This window comes from Polyergus mexicanus, unplaced genomic scaffold, assembly GCF_030449975.1.
Source record: "Polyergus mexicanus isolate NDT 795.1 unplaced genomic scaffold, iyPolMexi1.0 SCAF_8, whole genome shotgun sequence".
NCBI classification, from domain to species: domain Eukaryota; kingdom Metazoa; phylum Arthropoda; class Insecta; order Hymenoptera; family Formicidae; genus Polyergus; species Polyergus mexicanus.
Genome location: NW_027223328.1, coordinates 9,239,657 through 9,255,589, shown reverse-complemented (window position 1 = coordinate 9,255,589; position 15,933 = coordinate 9,239,657). Strand labels below are relative to the sequence as shown.

The 15,933-nt window shown below is 29.9% G+C and overlaps 1 protein-coding gene across 3 annotated transcripts in view; it reads right to left on the bottom strand.

Moving 5' to 3' along the window:
* Positions 1 to 15,933, bottom strand: part of Frl (formin-like protein) — a 49,105-nt gene that overhangs the window by 31,608 nt on the left and 1,564 nt on the right. The gene's annotated exons all lie outside the window — the stretch shown is intronic.

Genomic DNA, 15,933 nt, shown 5'->3' with positions numbered 1-15,933 from the left:
TATTTTATCTATTTTTTTTTTGCGATTCGCGTCTCTTGTGACCATTATCCATTTTAGAATGTTTAATATTAGAAATTATTCGTTAAGACATTCGCGAATTGCTCCTTAAGCCTATTTATTTATTTCTTTATTTTGTTTTCATGGGAGCTGTTTCGTTATTTTGTATTCATAAACTTTTATAAATATATATATATATATATATATATATATATGTGTGTGTGTGTGTGATAATAATATATAAATAAATAATAAAATAAATATATATGTGATATAAATTAATATGACTATGTATATAAATATATTTTGCGCACAAAAAAAATATACTGTGAGAAAATCTGGTAAATTCACTGTCGCTTCTGAATATACCGCGCGCGAGTTATATAACATGATTTTTCCGTTTCTTCTATAAGCACATTCCCACAGTGCAATGAAATTGCAGCGTGCGCCATGGGTGTCATTTGGATATCCTGTTTACGCAGTCGGAAGGACACGATCGCGCCGCAACGCGAGACAACTATCGTCTCAGGAATAAACGCAAACAGAGTTGGACACGTGTATTGTCATTCATGACACACGCAAGTGAGTCATTTAATCTTTCAGTATCGTGTTATGTATATGCTTACGTAAAAAAGTTATTTTCTTTCTACGCGAACACACACACACACTCTCTCTCTCTCTCTCTCTCTCTCTTGTACAGTTATATATAATTTTAATAAGGAGCTATAATTATTTTTATTTTCAGTTGTTTGGAATAGAGTGGTTATTACTCTTCTAATTATTTCCGTTTAAATCGTTGCTTGATATACCTACATATTTTTAAACAATAATCAAGTTTTCTCTCTTGTAAATAAAGTGTTATCTAGATGCAACGGTTTTTATCGCAAGATAAATAAACCAGTTTCAATTTAAAATAAGATTTATAATTTGAAGGTGAGAAAGGACATTTTTCGAAAATCGCATTTTCCGCATTGCAGACCTACAGACTTCAACGAAATAATTGTACGTATTAAAAATCGAGGAGGAACGAGTGAACGACGCGATACCTTATTATAGGCCGAAGCAAACTCAAAGAAGTTGCAACACAAGAAAGATCGCCGATCTCCAATTACGGAAATTCCTGCACATTCCCGTGATGTTTCATTGCATCGCGAAACGCTTATGTAAACGAGAGTTGAGTGTTACTTCATTGATTTTATCAGCGTTGTTTTAGATTTGGTTTCACACTTAATACAGTTGTACTTGGTGGATCTTTCTCTTGCGAACGCGTGTACATGATAAATGAGTCTACAAAGAGGGATCCGGACTTGAAGAATATATAATTCATAACGCTGCTTTCACTCGCATGAATAATTCAAGCGAGTAAGGGAAACCGCGTATATATAACTGTATTTATTAAATACCGGTTTCTCCTGCTCGAGCTTATTTTTTCGTTACGGTTCTGATGATAATGACACAAGTGGACTTGAAGTTATCGTATAACTAGATCTGTATAAAGTCTTGACATTCTAATTTTAATAAATTCAGTTTTCAATATAATAATTAAGAGATGAAGTTGAGTCTCGTGTCAATATCTCATTACTTTTAAACGATTCCATTACACAAACAAAAGGAACATCGCTACGAACAACTACAAACAATTTTAAAACAAACGATTTTATATTAACATTTCTTTTTTATTTTAAAATCGGATGACGTCACTTTTTTTAAGTGCTATCATTTTTTTGTATTGTAAACTTAGTTGATTAAAACTGGAGTGCAAAGTTCACATAGATTACAAATAGTCGTTTGTAAAAGTAGGCTTACGTTCAGAATTTATCGCTATCAAAATGTCAATTCTGGAAAGGGATATCTAAAGATGTCACGAGTGGAACTAATCACGATTAAGTAATTTTTTATATATTTTTATTATGGAATACACGATTCTGCAATAACGCGTAGATTATTCTAATGATAAATGGATTATTCATTCCGTTTATTTTTCCGGAAAAAATTGACGATCATTAAAATATTCATAAAGATGATAATCTCGATAGTCAAGATACTGCAAACACTCATGCAAACATTTATTCATGTTTGTTTCTATTTAAATAGATTGTGAGCGTTTTATCGTTAAAATAATATTTGACGGCTGCGCTAATAAAATCTCTTAATTTATCTTTGATTATAACTGTATATAGTTCAATCCAACAATGTTTAAATCATCTTAACTTTGAAACATCTTTAAATGTTAACTATATTATAGATATATAGATGATAATTACGGCTAATGAAAGAATTTAATCGTGAAGTTGACAATGCGAATCTTAACACTGAGATTCTTTTGACCCATCTCGGTGTAAAGGAAGTTTAATTGGGAACTTTTTTAAGAAGACTTTTCTACCTATAATTGAAAACAATTATCAATATTAACTGTATATGATTTTAATTTTATTATGAAGTTTCTGACATGAGAAGCACTGACTAAAGTTGTTCTATATATAGAATACGATGGTTTTATCTCTTCCCGTGGATATTTTCGAGTGGCAGTCTATGGGCATCATTGTTCGACTGGAGACTCTCCATATATCGATGTACTTTTTTATGTTTTTTCTCTTTCTCTTGTCGTTGTCAGAATATTTCCTAAATTCTGTGCGCTATCCTTCTTTTTATTTTTATTTTCTACTTCTTTCAATAGTGTGACAATAAGATATTTCATACATAACTCAATATTTTGAATTTTATTTTGCGAATTTAAATTTACACAAAAATTATTTATGATTTATATATATATATATTCTTTCAGATTTAAATATATTTATTTTTTCAATTTTTATTTACTTTTATTTCTATTATTCGATCAAATATTTTAATGCCGATATTAATACGCTCGTCTTTGTATAATTTTCATATTAATAATTATTATCTTGTATTTTAAAACTATAGAAATGTATCTGGTATTTACATATTAACAAATATTATTAAATAATTTAGATATTAATATAATAATTTGTTACTTAATATTATCAAGTAACTGAGATATTCTTATAGGTATTTAAAAAATGTTAATGCAAATGTTCTCTTTCCCTCTTTTTTCTATGAGAAATATATATGATTTTATAAAAATTTTATCGATTAGGTGTGCCTAAAGAACTTCATTTCGTTGCTCTCTCGCCATGATTGGACACATGCATTCGCGTGTGAGATCGCATCGACACCGTAATTACAATGCCAAGAGAGGTATGTACATATATCAGATAAAGCGATGCTCATAATGGCAACAGCATGGAAAAGAATGTGTACCAAATACAAGCGCAAATTTTAAATCTTGAAAGATATTTCGAATATAATCTCTCTCTCTCTCTTTCTCCCACACACATTAAAGCAATACAGATTTGCTTTACTTCTTTTGTATCTTAAACATTTTCTTCACTGGATATTAATATTTGTCTTTCATCGCCATTAATGCTAAAAATATTGCACGATACAATAGGCAATCATATTATATTTCTGTTATTGAAACAGAATTACGTATATTTAAAATCAGTTTTTTTTTTTTTTTTTTTTTTTTTAACGTAAACGAATACTATCAACTTACCGAAACTTTTGAATTACAACGTACACCGCAAAAGCTCTGCGCGACTGTATCATTTCTTCTTTTCATAAATAATGATTATCGATCGAGTGACGAAAGAAGATTTATCGAGCGTTCAATAATATTTCGAAATGGCCGCATTCCAGCTGAGAGAAGAGAAATTTTTGATAAAAAAATTATTTACAAAAATGTTTTTGATAAATGTTATTACGTTAAAGTTATTATTCTTATACTCCAAAACTCTGTATATATTTATTAGATTTTTCTAGATACATCGCAATTTTCTCCCAATAATAACCCTCTCATCGACTGTCTACGAAAAAAGATTTGTCCTCCGGCCGGTTCCACCGGGAACGAAAGATATTTTAGTCTCAGAACGAAGATAAAACAAAAACGCAACGAACGCGATTGGATGCAGAAGCGGATACACCAAGCCTCAAAATCTTTTCTCTATCGAATATTTGTATTTCCGTTTCTACCAATGTCTCGAATCCCATAATAGCGTCTATAACTTTTTTTTATAATACAAAAAATAGAATACTCTCAAGAATTTATCGAGTAATTATTTAACCGATCAAATATATCTAATAAGTTGTTTTTTTCCTACGGAGAATAAAAAAAAAAAAAAATTACAAAGAAACATTTTATAATTATTTCTTAATTATTGTATATTTTATTTATTTATTTCATACATCTAATTATATTTTATATACTACATTATTTTTCTATAGAGAAAAGAAATATCATGTATAATAAGAAAATCGACACATGCTGACGTGTGTGAAGTTTGCATCTCAAGTGTTAGCATCTCACAAATAAACTTCATATTAATTAGCATCCAGCATAGTTCCATAGTTCTTGATAGGTTTTAACAATAGTTCCGTCTAATTTACTATTAAAATCGTATTTTTAAGAAATGAGATGCTATCAGATGTTACCGGAAGTTAGCATCTCATTTCTTAAAAATACGATTTTAATAGTAAATTAGACGGAACTATTGTTAAAACCTATCAAGAACTATGGAACTATGCTGGATGCTAGTTAATATGAAGTTTATTTGTGAGATGCTAACACTTGAGATGCAAACTTCACACACGTCACATGCTGTGCGAAAAAATAATTTTTATCAAAAAAATAAATTTGCACACAATAAGTAGTTAATAAATAAAAAAATAATTAAGTTTCTTGATATATGAGCATATAAGCTTTAATGCGAGCATGATATCTTGATTTTTGAATTTTTATGCTAATGTATTGAATAATCTATATTAACATTTCTCAGCAATAGCTGATAATTTATTACTAGCTAGCAGCGTGATCGTCTCAAAGCTGCCGTTCATCACCATTCCGACGCGACGATGCGGCAAATAGCGACTTTATTAAAGACGCATCAATAATGCAAAACGTAGGCTCTCGAGTCGCCGTAAAGGCTTGAGTACTCTGCGTTGATACCACTGCTTCGAGAAATAAAAATAAATACGCAGCCCGAAGGTAATAACCTTAGGCATGTTAATATATTTTTCCACGCTTTAACAGCAATTAAAGTAAAAAAAGATGTATATCAGATTTTTTAAACGTTTCGTAATAAAAAAAGGGGGGGGGGAGAGAAAGAAGTGTTTTCTGAATGATGTAAGCGCGTGGAAAACTCTTTTAAAATTGAAACCCATATAATTCTCGCAATAATCATTATCATGTTGTAACAGTATTAAATTTAAAAAAATTTAAATTTAATTAAAAACTTTAAGATTTTGAACTCTCTGTTTGAAGTCTATTTTTAAAAGGGATCACTTGAACTTTAATTACATTTAATGAATATTTATAAATCGTTTGTAGGCAATATAATATCATCATTGATGTGCTATTAACTTTAGAACGATACTATAGATGTAGCCTATTCATAATTTCTTTAAGGTTGGAATTTTTCTATTTATTTCTCTTATCGTTTTTAAATTTTTTTATGAAAGAAATAAAATTTTTTCTTATAAAACTCATAATTTTCATGAAATATCGATTTAAAAACAAAATTATATACATATAATAATTTATTTTTTATTTTTATAGAAATTACAAGAAGTTCGAATGTTTTATATCTATAATATCGTTCTAATATCTCGAGTTAAGATATCGTGAGTATCTCTATTCTGTAGAATCCTCCAACTCGAGAAATTCTCTCTTCTTGTCTTATTCATTCATTCGTGTTCGGGTGGTTGGCCATTCCAGTTGGCATAGTTCCAGGATCCATTGTCACGATCCACAAGAGAAGTGGGCGTCGTCGGTCAAAGGGTGGAGAGATTGTATATGTGTTAGTTTGATGCGTGAATACGTGTGCGCGCGCTTCTCGTGTAAGTTGGTCCCCGAGAAGAGGATCGTCTGCCTTTGCTGCTATCGAGCCGGGTACATGTATCTCCTCTATAAACCGGTAAGCTTATGCTCGGTCGACAGCTCTTCCTTAAGAATGCGACAAAATTGGGCGCAGGTTGGGGGATAACGTGCATTGACTTTATGACTTTCTAGAACCGAACCATTTCGGTCCGCTGCCGAATTAACGAAAGAGATGAAATCGTAGGTGGAATAACGAAGTTGTTTAATCGCGATATATGTATGTGTGATGCGTGACAATTAAAAATTTATAGAAAAAATTAATTTAGATTAGTTCATGGATGGTATAAATTATCTCTTTACAATAAGATTTTTCTTTTCGACTAGTTACTCATTTCAACATATACATCTATTCCATTTTTCACCATTATAAATTAAAATAACAATCAGGAAGTCAGTTGAAGCTCTTTCCAACTTGGGTGACAATCTAGTAGGCCGTAATTTGTATTTTAAGTCACTGATGACAGACGTTTATAGCTCGTTACACACGTAATTAGCAAAACAACAGGTAATTATCCGAACAAACAGGGTAACGAGGCAAAGACACGATCGGTAATCATAAATAATCGCTAACTCAACAACTCATGTGAGTATTCACGTGCATAAACGTCAAACAAAGGCGCGGAATACATTGTGTAATACGACTCCATATACATCATATGTTTAATGGTTAGTGACATAGCCGGAAAATATGTTTTCCTCATCATAGGATTAATCGATTTGCAATATCAATATTAAACATTTTGTTTTTAAATTAATTTACAAGTTTCACTTTTTTTTGCAAATTGTAGAATGCATAAAGTTATGAAGAAACCTCGTCAAAATATCATAGCTTCGAAAGTAATTATAACAAATTATTAAAAATGCATATTAAATATAAAAATAATTTAAACACGAAAATAATTTCGCGAAAAATGTATATATATATATTTGTGCAAAACTGTTTAGTAAAGTTTAGATAAAAATTCCAAGGCTTTTTCCTGTTATATCATTAACAATTAAACACCGTATAGATAGTTTGACATTATTGTAATTCGCGTTATTGTGCACTGACACGTGCGATATTGAAAATACGAACCGCGTCATTTTCAGACAATAATATCTTTGTGTTGCGATCAAAGACCGAGACATAATCAAGTACAGAATAAGATACAAGAAAAGGTATAATAGGTATAAGAAATCGTAAGAAATAGTATATTAGTAAATAATATGGATATTAAAAATAGATTTCTACATTTTTTTTTTTTTATCAAGGACACGCTTTTTTTCTCTCTTCATATATGTATTTCCATGACATAAAAAGACTATTTTTTGTTATTTTAATCGATTGAAATTGTCGGTTAAAACATTCTAGAAGCAATTGTCCAAAAGTGTATTTATATTGAATGGAAATCATTAATTATATATTTGAAAAAATAAAAATAAAAAAATATACGAAAATAATATTAATTCATGACATAATTTGAAGAGATAACGTTGCGTTTTTTCCGCGATTGATACCCGGAAGTGGATATCGGATCATGCAAAGTTATAGGAACATGAATTTCCGTAGTGACGTTTGAACGGCGATGGGAAATAACAATAGAAATGGACACAGTGTTTTGTACATTACGATTGTATATAATTTTCCTTTCATCTTACCCAGTTTTCTGAATATCGATTGAGCAAGAGAAATCCAAACATGTTTGGTATTACCAAACATGTTCAAGTTTGCCCGGCGGCTTTTAATAATGTTTTCTTGCAGCAATAATTTTCTATATTTATAACCGAGAGAAAATATACCAATCAGCGAGAAAACAGCATTCCTCGAGATTAATGAAATTATAATTTATCGAAGTCGATCAAAATGATAAACGTGATTTATAGCAAATTAAAACAATTGTCTCAATTTTAATTTGCAGATTCATTAAGAACGATACGCCGATCGAACGATAACTCCGAATTATCTTATCTACTAACCGCAATAATGTTCGACACTTGTGCCTTCATATTGCGTACGTAGAACAAACTGTAGAATGATGAATCCTTTCATTATAATAGCTGATACCGTTGAACAAATGTCAATAAATCTGAAACCGTAATTTTTCAATATATACTCACACATAACGTAGTAAGATATATAATAATAATAATAATAATAATAATAATAATATAATAAAATTATTTTTAAAATAGATATTGAGACTAACAATTTGTACTGACTTGAACAAAATAATAAATATTTAATAATTATTCTACATATTTATATTTGTGAAATAATGGATTCTATAATTTACAAAACATTTTTTTTATCTATAATCAACCAATTTCTTACAACATTTTTCTTGTAGTGAAATTACCAAAGTATTGCGTAAAAACCAAGTATACTTCTCTTTATCTGAGAATTGGCATACTGAGGTAACTGTTTGTTGCGTATAATGCATTTCCTGCACTTGTGGTTAGCCACCTCAGAAATGTGCTGACCGGTTATTGCTCTTACTTTTTTTTTTTTTTTTTTTTTTTTTTTTTTTTTTTTTTTTTTTAATGAACAAACTTTATATGTTATAGAAAAAATAATGATAAAAATTATATCAGATTTTCAAATAGAATCACGTTTATAGAAATGCTATTATATTTTTTTATTACAATACACATTACACTTTCATAAAGTATTCAATCTTTCACTCCACTGTATATGTATTTATAATTAATTTCATTTCTTATATTATGAAATTTGCTATATATTTGTTATACTTATTAGTACATTTATGCTGTGGTATCCGTATAAGAGTTGGTGATATTTTCAATCTTTGATTAAATTATTTCATTTGTTATTATATCGTTTTGCCGCACTTTAATTTTTAATTCATTAACGAGAAATTAATATCACCGAAAAATGATATTAATCAAATTGCTTTAAGACAAAATTTATTGCAAATTCACCAATGATAAATTCTACCATTAAGAAATAGACGGTTAACGGAACGAAATTAACGAAATAATACACAAATCATGTGTATTGAAAAAAATCATTTATTTCCACGCGATGAAATGTAATAATGCGGATAATAAGAAAATGATTCGTCTCTCGAGTCTTATATTAGATTTCCGCCCGTGGAAATCGTGAGAGAATAGGCCAGAGAAGATGAGGATATAACATCGAGGCCAGGAAAAACTTTGACGCGCCCTGGAGTCAAGTCTCGTGATTCAAGCACAAGGCGGTTTCTACGACTAATCGGCGCGGCGATATGACTCATCGACAAGCATCTATAATGAAATCCCACGATAATATATTTCCAGCCGCCGAGATGACGATGACGCACATAAACTCTCGCTCCCTCGTCGAAGATTGTCGTTAACGTTCATCGACCATTTTTTAAACAATCTTTTGAATTTTTGACATGCGATGCCCCATTCGTTACTCTCGAACAGCGACGATGAATTCTCGGAGCCGGCCGATTCGTTTTGTCGTTATCAGCGGACTGACAATCGTAAATATAGCTCGCGATAGTTGACAGTCCCTCCCCCGAGTGCGTACTATTCAGTACTTCAGAACGTGCGTGCAAGCGGCGTGCTTTGTTAGCACAGCGTTTCTCAACTCGGTTTCGCGCGATATCGATAGAACTTTAAAAAGGAGAGTCCGAGCCGAATCTCCAGCTGAATTGACATCACAGATAAATCTCAAAATCGAGTTCTGTCTCGAATATCTGTTAAAATTTTCATCAAGCCAAACCTCGTAACGAGTATTTCTGCGAGATTTATAATTTGTTTACTTTAGTCGCATAATCCATATGGATGAATTTATATGAATAATATTACTTTGGGGTATATTCTATATACACACACATTTATCTTTATATATACATTATATAATAAAAAAAAGCATAGATGTACGAAATAATTATAATTATTTCGTACATCTATAGATATACATTAATTGATAAAAAATAAATAATATAAATGATTATTAAAATTAAATAGATATATAGATATGCTCTGTTTTTATTTTTAAATAATTATAATTATAATAATTATAATAATTATAATAATTTAAAAATAAAAACAGAGCATATCTGTATATCTATTTAATTTTAATAATCATTTATATTATTCATTTTTTATCAATTAATTATATCTATCATATGTAAACTTAACTTTTCTTATTCACGGAGAGTAACATTGTCATATTTTCTTTTTATATACATATATTCCAAGATTAAAGCGCTGAAATCTTTATCTCTTAATCTCGTTCCCCAGGGGTTTCTCGTTTCATTCTAATTTATTAAAATGTTTGGTGTGAAGAGATTTTTTAGATAATACCACAGTATAATTAATTATGCTAACCTTATCCTTGAACAAGTGAGCAGGTTTTTTTCTCAATGACAGGCCACGTAAGCTATGTAAAGTGTATTCGATCGCGCTAACTTTTAATCGCGATTGCGACGATGATGTACAGATCGGATATCAAAATATTTCTCGCACAATGTATTTTCCTATCGATTCGATACTAGTGTTGACAATATTAAAGGTTCTCTAGATACCTCAGATTATTTATAAAATAAAATCTTTAATTACAGATAAAGATACTTTCGGCACGTTGTAAACAAACACAAATACAGAAGCAAAAATAATATATTCATATACCAAATTAAATCAATTTTTACAAATTTTTCTTTATATATAACAAATTTTAATCAATATATAAGAAATTAATATATAACAAATTTCAAGTGTGTTTATATGTACATAAGCTTTACCAGAAGATCGAAAAAAAAGTATATAATATAATATATAGCAATCTCATTATATATAGTTACAGTATAAAAATAATAATTCTTATCGATTTAATCTTGATAGATAGATAAATGCCATAAAATTTACATTAGAAATTAATATTGTAATTTTATTATACTGTATTAATTTTTAGTATAAATTTTCTAACATTATTTAATTTAGATTTTTATTCCAATTAAGATCGATCTGACAATAAGTTATAAAAGTATCGGTTTCGGAAATATATCATAACATCATTCAGCTGCTGTCATATCAAGGGGGTTTACGACCTACTGATAATTAAACGACCTTTTTGATGGAAAAGATACGAGATGTCGCGAAAATAATGATCCATGTTAATGTTAACGACACCGACTGACCGCTTCGCGACAAGGAAAATAGGGAGAGGAAGATGTCGAATGTTGCAAGGTTGCGCGTTTAACGATAATTAAGATTCTTAACGCCGCTGTGTTTACGTCCCATAATGCGGTCAACGGCGTTTTTCCGGCCGGTTGAGCCGGTTGAACAAAATCAATCATCCGTGATGATCGCGTGCCGGTGTTTTCTCGATGCGAGTATAATTTCGATCTCTAGCGATATAGATGTACAACCATTTTCCGTAATTTGATTGATCCTCTACTATTACGAGAGAACCCACGGAAACCCATGCGAGTTTTTTCATTAATCTTGCTTGACACACTCTCAGAAAGGATTTCTGATAACGAGACAAAAAAATATTCTTGACATATTTAATCGTATCACAACCTTATACAGTATAAAATATATCTCTCTCGAATTAAATAAGATTGTCTTACTATCTTGAGACAAGAGTAACATATACAAATCTAAGCTTATATATTCTTGCATTTAGAATAACTTGATGTTAGATCGCTACAAATTTCCATCTTCATCTTTGTGAGAAAATTAACGGGATAGCACCAAGAGCATTTTATTCTAGATTTAAGAATTTTCCATTTAAGATTAAAATATTCCTTTTTCAATAATAAATATGATTGTCGCTATATCGATCCTATTTTATGATAGATTGAAGAGTAATACCATTAGATCCGGAAATCTTTTCTGTGGGTGCAGTTACTAGTGGATATTACTATTACATATATGTAGAATGTAGAATTAAATTAATATCCCAATATTTAATATATAATAGTGTAAAAATTCCTACAACTTATTGTTCCTTATTTGTTCCAAATGAACATAAAATTATTTTAAAAGAAATTATTTCTCTCTCTCTCTCGCCAAATATCCTCGACTGACATACATTGCTATATTTCTGAGATCAATCCGCAAAGTTACTTCTATACGCAAAGACACGAGTTGAAAATACAGTAGCAGATATATTCGGCCACACAAAGGATTCAATGTATCGAAATACCGGGAATTATATCGATGGTTACAAAGATGGAGAGTCACGGAGGTCAAGAGCCAAGGATGGCCAGATGGAAGGGACAGTCGGACGAAAGAGGCAGAGAAAATCGAATAAAGTCGAGTTAACACAAGCTGAAGGGAAGACTTGTTGTTTACGATATGTTCGTCGTTGCTACGACGTTGGCAATACCACGATGCACAATCGAATCTTATTTGGTAAGAGTCGTTGCTCGTAGGCGTGCCATGTCCTTCTTCATCTCCGTCATCTGTGTCTCTTTCTCTCTCTTCCTCCTTTCTCTCTACCTTTTTTTTTTTTTTTTAAACACACAAGTTCTTTCGACCATTTAATATTTCGTTCTACGAGAAAGAAGATCCCAGAAAATTTATTAGTTTTATCTTTCATTAATCCGATATCCAATATATATATTTTTTTCTATACAAGAAATATCAACCTAACCTTTTTATCAAATACTATATATAATGAAAGGCCAAAAGCACAATCGAGCTATGCAGTCACCGCTATGTGGAATTTCGATTAAACCGCGATAAGAAAATTCAAGATATCGACCTTTTGCTCAAGGCGTGTCGGACGAGCATCGCTCTTGGATTTTATCATCAAATAATTTAACGTGTTTGATCATTTTCAAGATATAGATTAATAGTTACAATAATTCATACGTGTCTTGACTTGTAAATTTATTCTAATGAAACTGTCAGAATTAATTAAACCTGAACTACAATTGTAGCTTACATATGTGATTAGTTCTTACACCGTCAATAATTGATATACGAAATGATTTATACGAAATGACTATCAAAATTAAAGAATTATACATTGCCAAACAGACTTTATTAATTATAATTTTATGTATTACGTTTTTATTCTCATTTATCAATAACTCTTTTTAAATGTATAAAAAAATTGAAATTAAATTATAAATTCTTCGTTTTTTTTTTTTTTTAATCCAGTATTTATTTGCCAGAATACGTATTTACCCCACTGTAATATATTCACGATTTAATAGAAAGTAATATGATAAAACTATTAAATTCGAGTAAAAGTTATAGCAAAATAAAGAAAAAAAGGAGTTAACAATCTCTTAACTTAAGTTATAGTCAGTTTCTGTAATTAATCATCTATTTCACTGTATCGCAATATGGTTCATAGTATCAAGCTTGTAAAAATGGCATTATATCGTGACGTATCATAAAAGTGAGACAGCGGAATTACGAGACCGTAAACGGGCGTGTCGCGATACGAATAAAAACATTTAATTGTATGTATAAAACCCAGGCAATACCGATGATCTACATTTGTTTGTGTCTCGCCCTCCATTGACCCTCACTCTTGCACATTTGTTATGATTCTACATTTCCAACTATATTCCATATTTTCACACTGCATTAAAAAAAAAAGATCGCTTAAAATTGGTTATAATAATCCAGCCTTGATCAAAATTACCTAGGTCTGTCGAAATAGTTTCAACTAAACGTATAGATAATTCTGACAAAATAATTTAATTAATAGGCGCGACTAAATTCGAAATTGCCCTTTTGAAATGTTTGTAATTATTACCAAACGTTTTTTTATTATTATTATAAGTTGATTCAAGATTTTTTTTTTCAATATGCCAATTATCAGAAATAAAAAGTATAAATCTTTAAAAAATATATAATATATATATGTTTCGTTTTATTAAGTTTAATATCAATCTTACGTCATACATTTCAGGGAATTCTACTATCAATACTACTGACAATAATATATATATATATATATATATATATATATAACGGTTCAATAATATAAATTAAATAAAAGCGTCTTTGCAAACAAGGTATGGTTGCAGGAAAGTCTCGTGACCCAAGCACAATGTAGCCCGAGTTCAGAGATATTTAGTCATGCTATAAGTTACTAATCCCACACGTGTTGATACCAATCCACTTATTACGTTACACCTCGAGGCGGAAAAGATAAATACGATCTCTCATGTGCTCTCATGTCATACCGATCCGCAGCTGACAATGAACGAAAATCTTCTCACTCCGCTGTGTAATCAAATTAAAGTTTGCACGCGATGGAACAGGGCCACTAACTTGTGTCTCGCTGCCATTGATCAATATTTATCACAAACATATTGATTATTCTATAATATATTTGAAATTATCAAAGCTAATTTTAAAATATTATTTGATCAATTTGTGTTTTTATCATTTCTCAATAAACTTTTTTTCATAATTTATATATATATATATATATACATATATATTTCATATTGAATATCTAATCATATAGACACATAACAACTTGAATTAAAATTTTATTCAAAATTTTATTGAAATATATGTAAGATTAAAAACTAGAGGAATACAATTGCTTGCACTCGTAAAACTTAATTAAATAAAATTGCTGTATTTATAACTGCTTATCACTATAAAAGTGACATTTCCTTAAAAAAAAAAAGGGGGGGGGGGCAAAAACTTCATAAAAGAAGAATTAATTTTGGGATATTAATATATAATTAAAAAATAATGCTTGTAAATAGGTTTTTATTATTATATATAGCAATGGTATTCTTCATTTATCGTTCTGGTACTTAATTTGTGTTTAATTTTCAGAATTTTCATTATCATTATCATAGAAATTTATAACCAATAATATATTAGTTATTTATTAGCAAAACATTGTCGTTTCGATTAAATCATCTTCTTTATCAATATATTTTTAGAATAATATTTTTTTTCAATTTCCGCTATCATACATTTTACATCATTATCAGCGTTGAAATATTGATAATGAATATTTGTCATCCGAAACAACTTTATCTCGATTTAATTCGGGCATCAAAACATTGTAGCGGAGTTGGCGAAAGAACGTAAATTAAAAAAAATTCATATCACAAGATTGTCAAATCCAAATAAAATCCATCAATCAAGAAGGAAATTTTAACAGATTTTTTTGCCGTTATAAATGCAATGGGGTGCACGATAAAATATCGATAGATAAGGGGAAAAAAAAGAATTTTTTTTTTCCAGTATCGAGAAATCTATAAAATACACGTTGTAAAATGTTTCCAAAATTATGTCATCAATTTTACTAAATAGTATTGTTTATAATAGTCTAACAATCAGATGGTTATTATCCATATAAAAAAGGTATAGACTTTTAAGAAATTAGTGCGGTATTGCTAATAATCTGTCAATTTTAAAGAATAACAATAGAAGCCTAAGTTTATACGAAGCATCTTTTGTGCGTGTGAGTGTGTGTGTGTGTATGCGCGCGTATGAGCGAGAGTGAGTGAGTGAGAGAGAAAGAGAGAGAAATTTAAAGTTCTCAGATAATTTAAATCAAATGTTATAGTTTTATTTTATATTTGTTTTTTATTCATGCGATGAAATGAATTATAAAAATGGAAATATATGAAAAGTTTTATAACAAATGCCTTTATAAAATAAGCGGGGGAGGCTATTTGTAATTTGCAATTTAAAAAAGAATGAAAAAAGAAGACTTTGCTTAAGGAGTTTTAAATTTTAAATTCATTGAACTAATTCCCAATTAACGCCCTATATAAAATTGTGGTTTCGCGCAATTAGATTTCGATTCTTTTTAAAAGCATCCTGATCAAAGAAATATGATATCGTGCAGAGTTCATTACGTCGTACGTTCGTTCGTTCACGAGACACGCGCCGAATGCGTGCCTTAATTGGTCATCGGGAATATTCGGATGTCGAGACAATTAACAGCCACGTGGACAGCTCGGTTATCTGTATTCGTGAATGAACCTAATGTACAGCAAAAGAATATAATAGGAATTTCGACAAAAAAATCTCAGGTATTCTTCGCA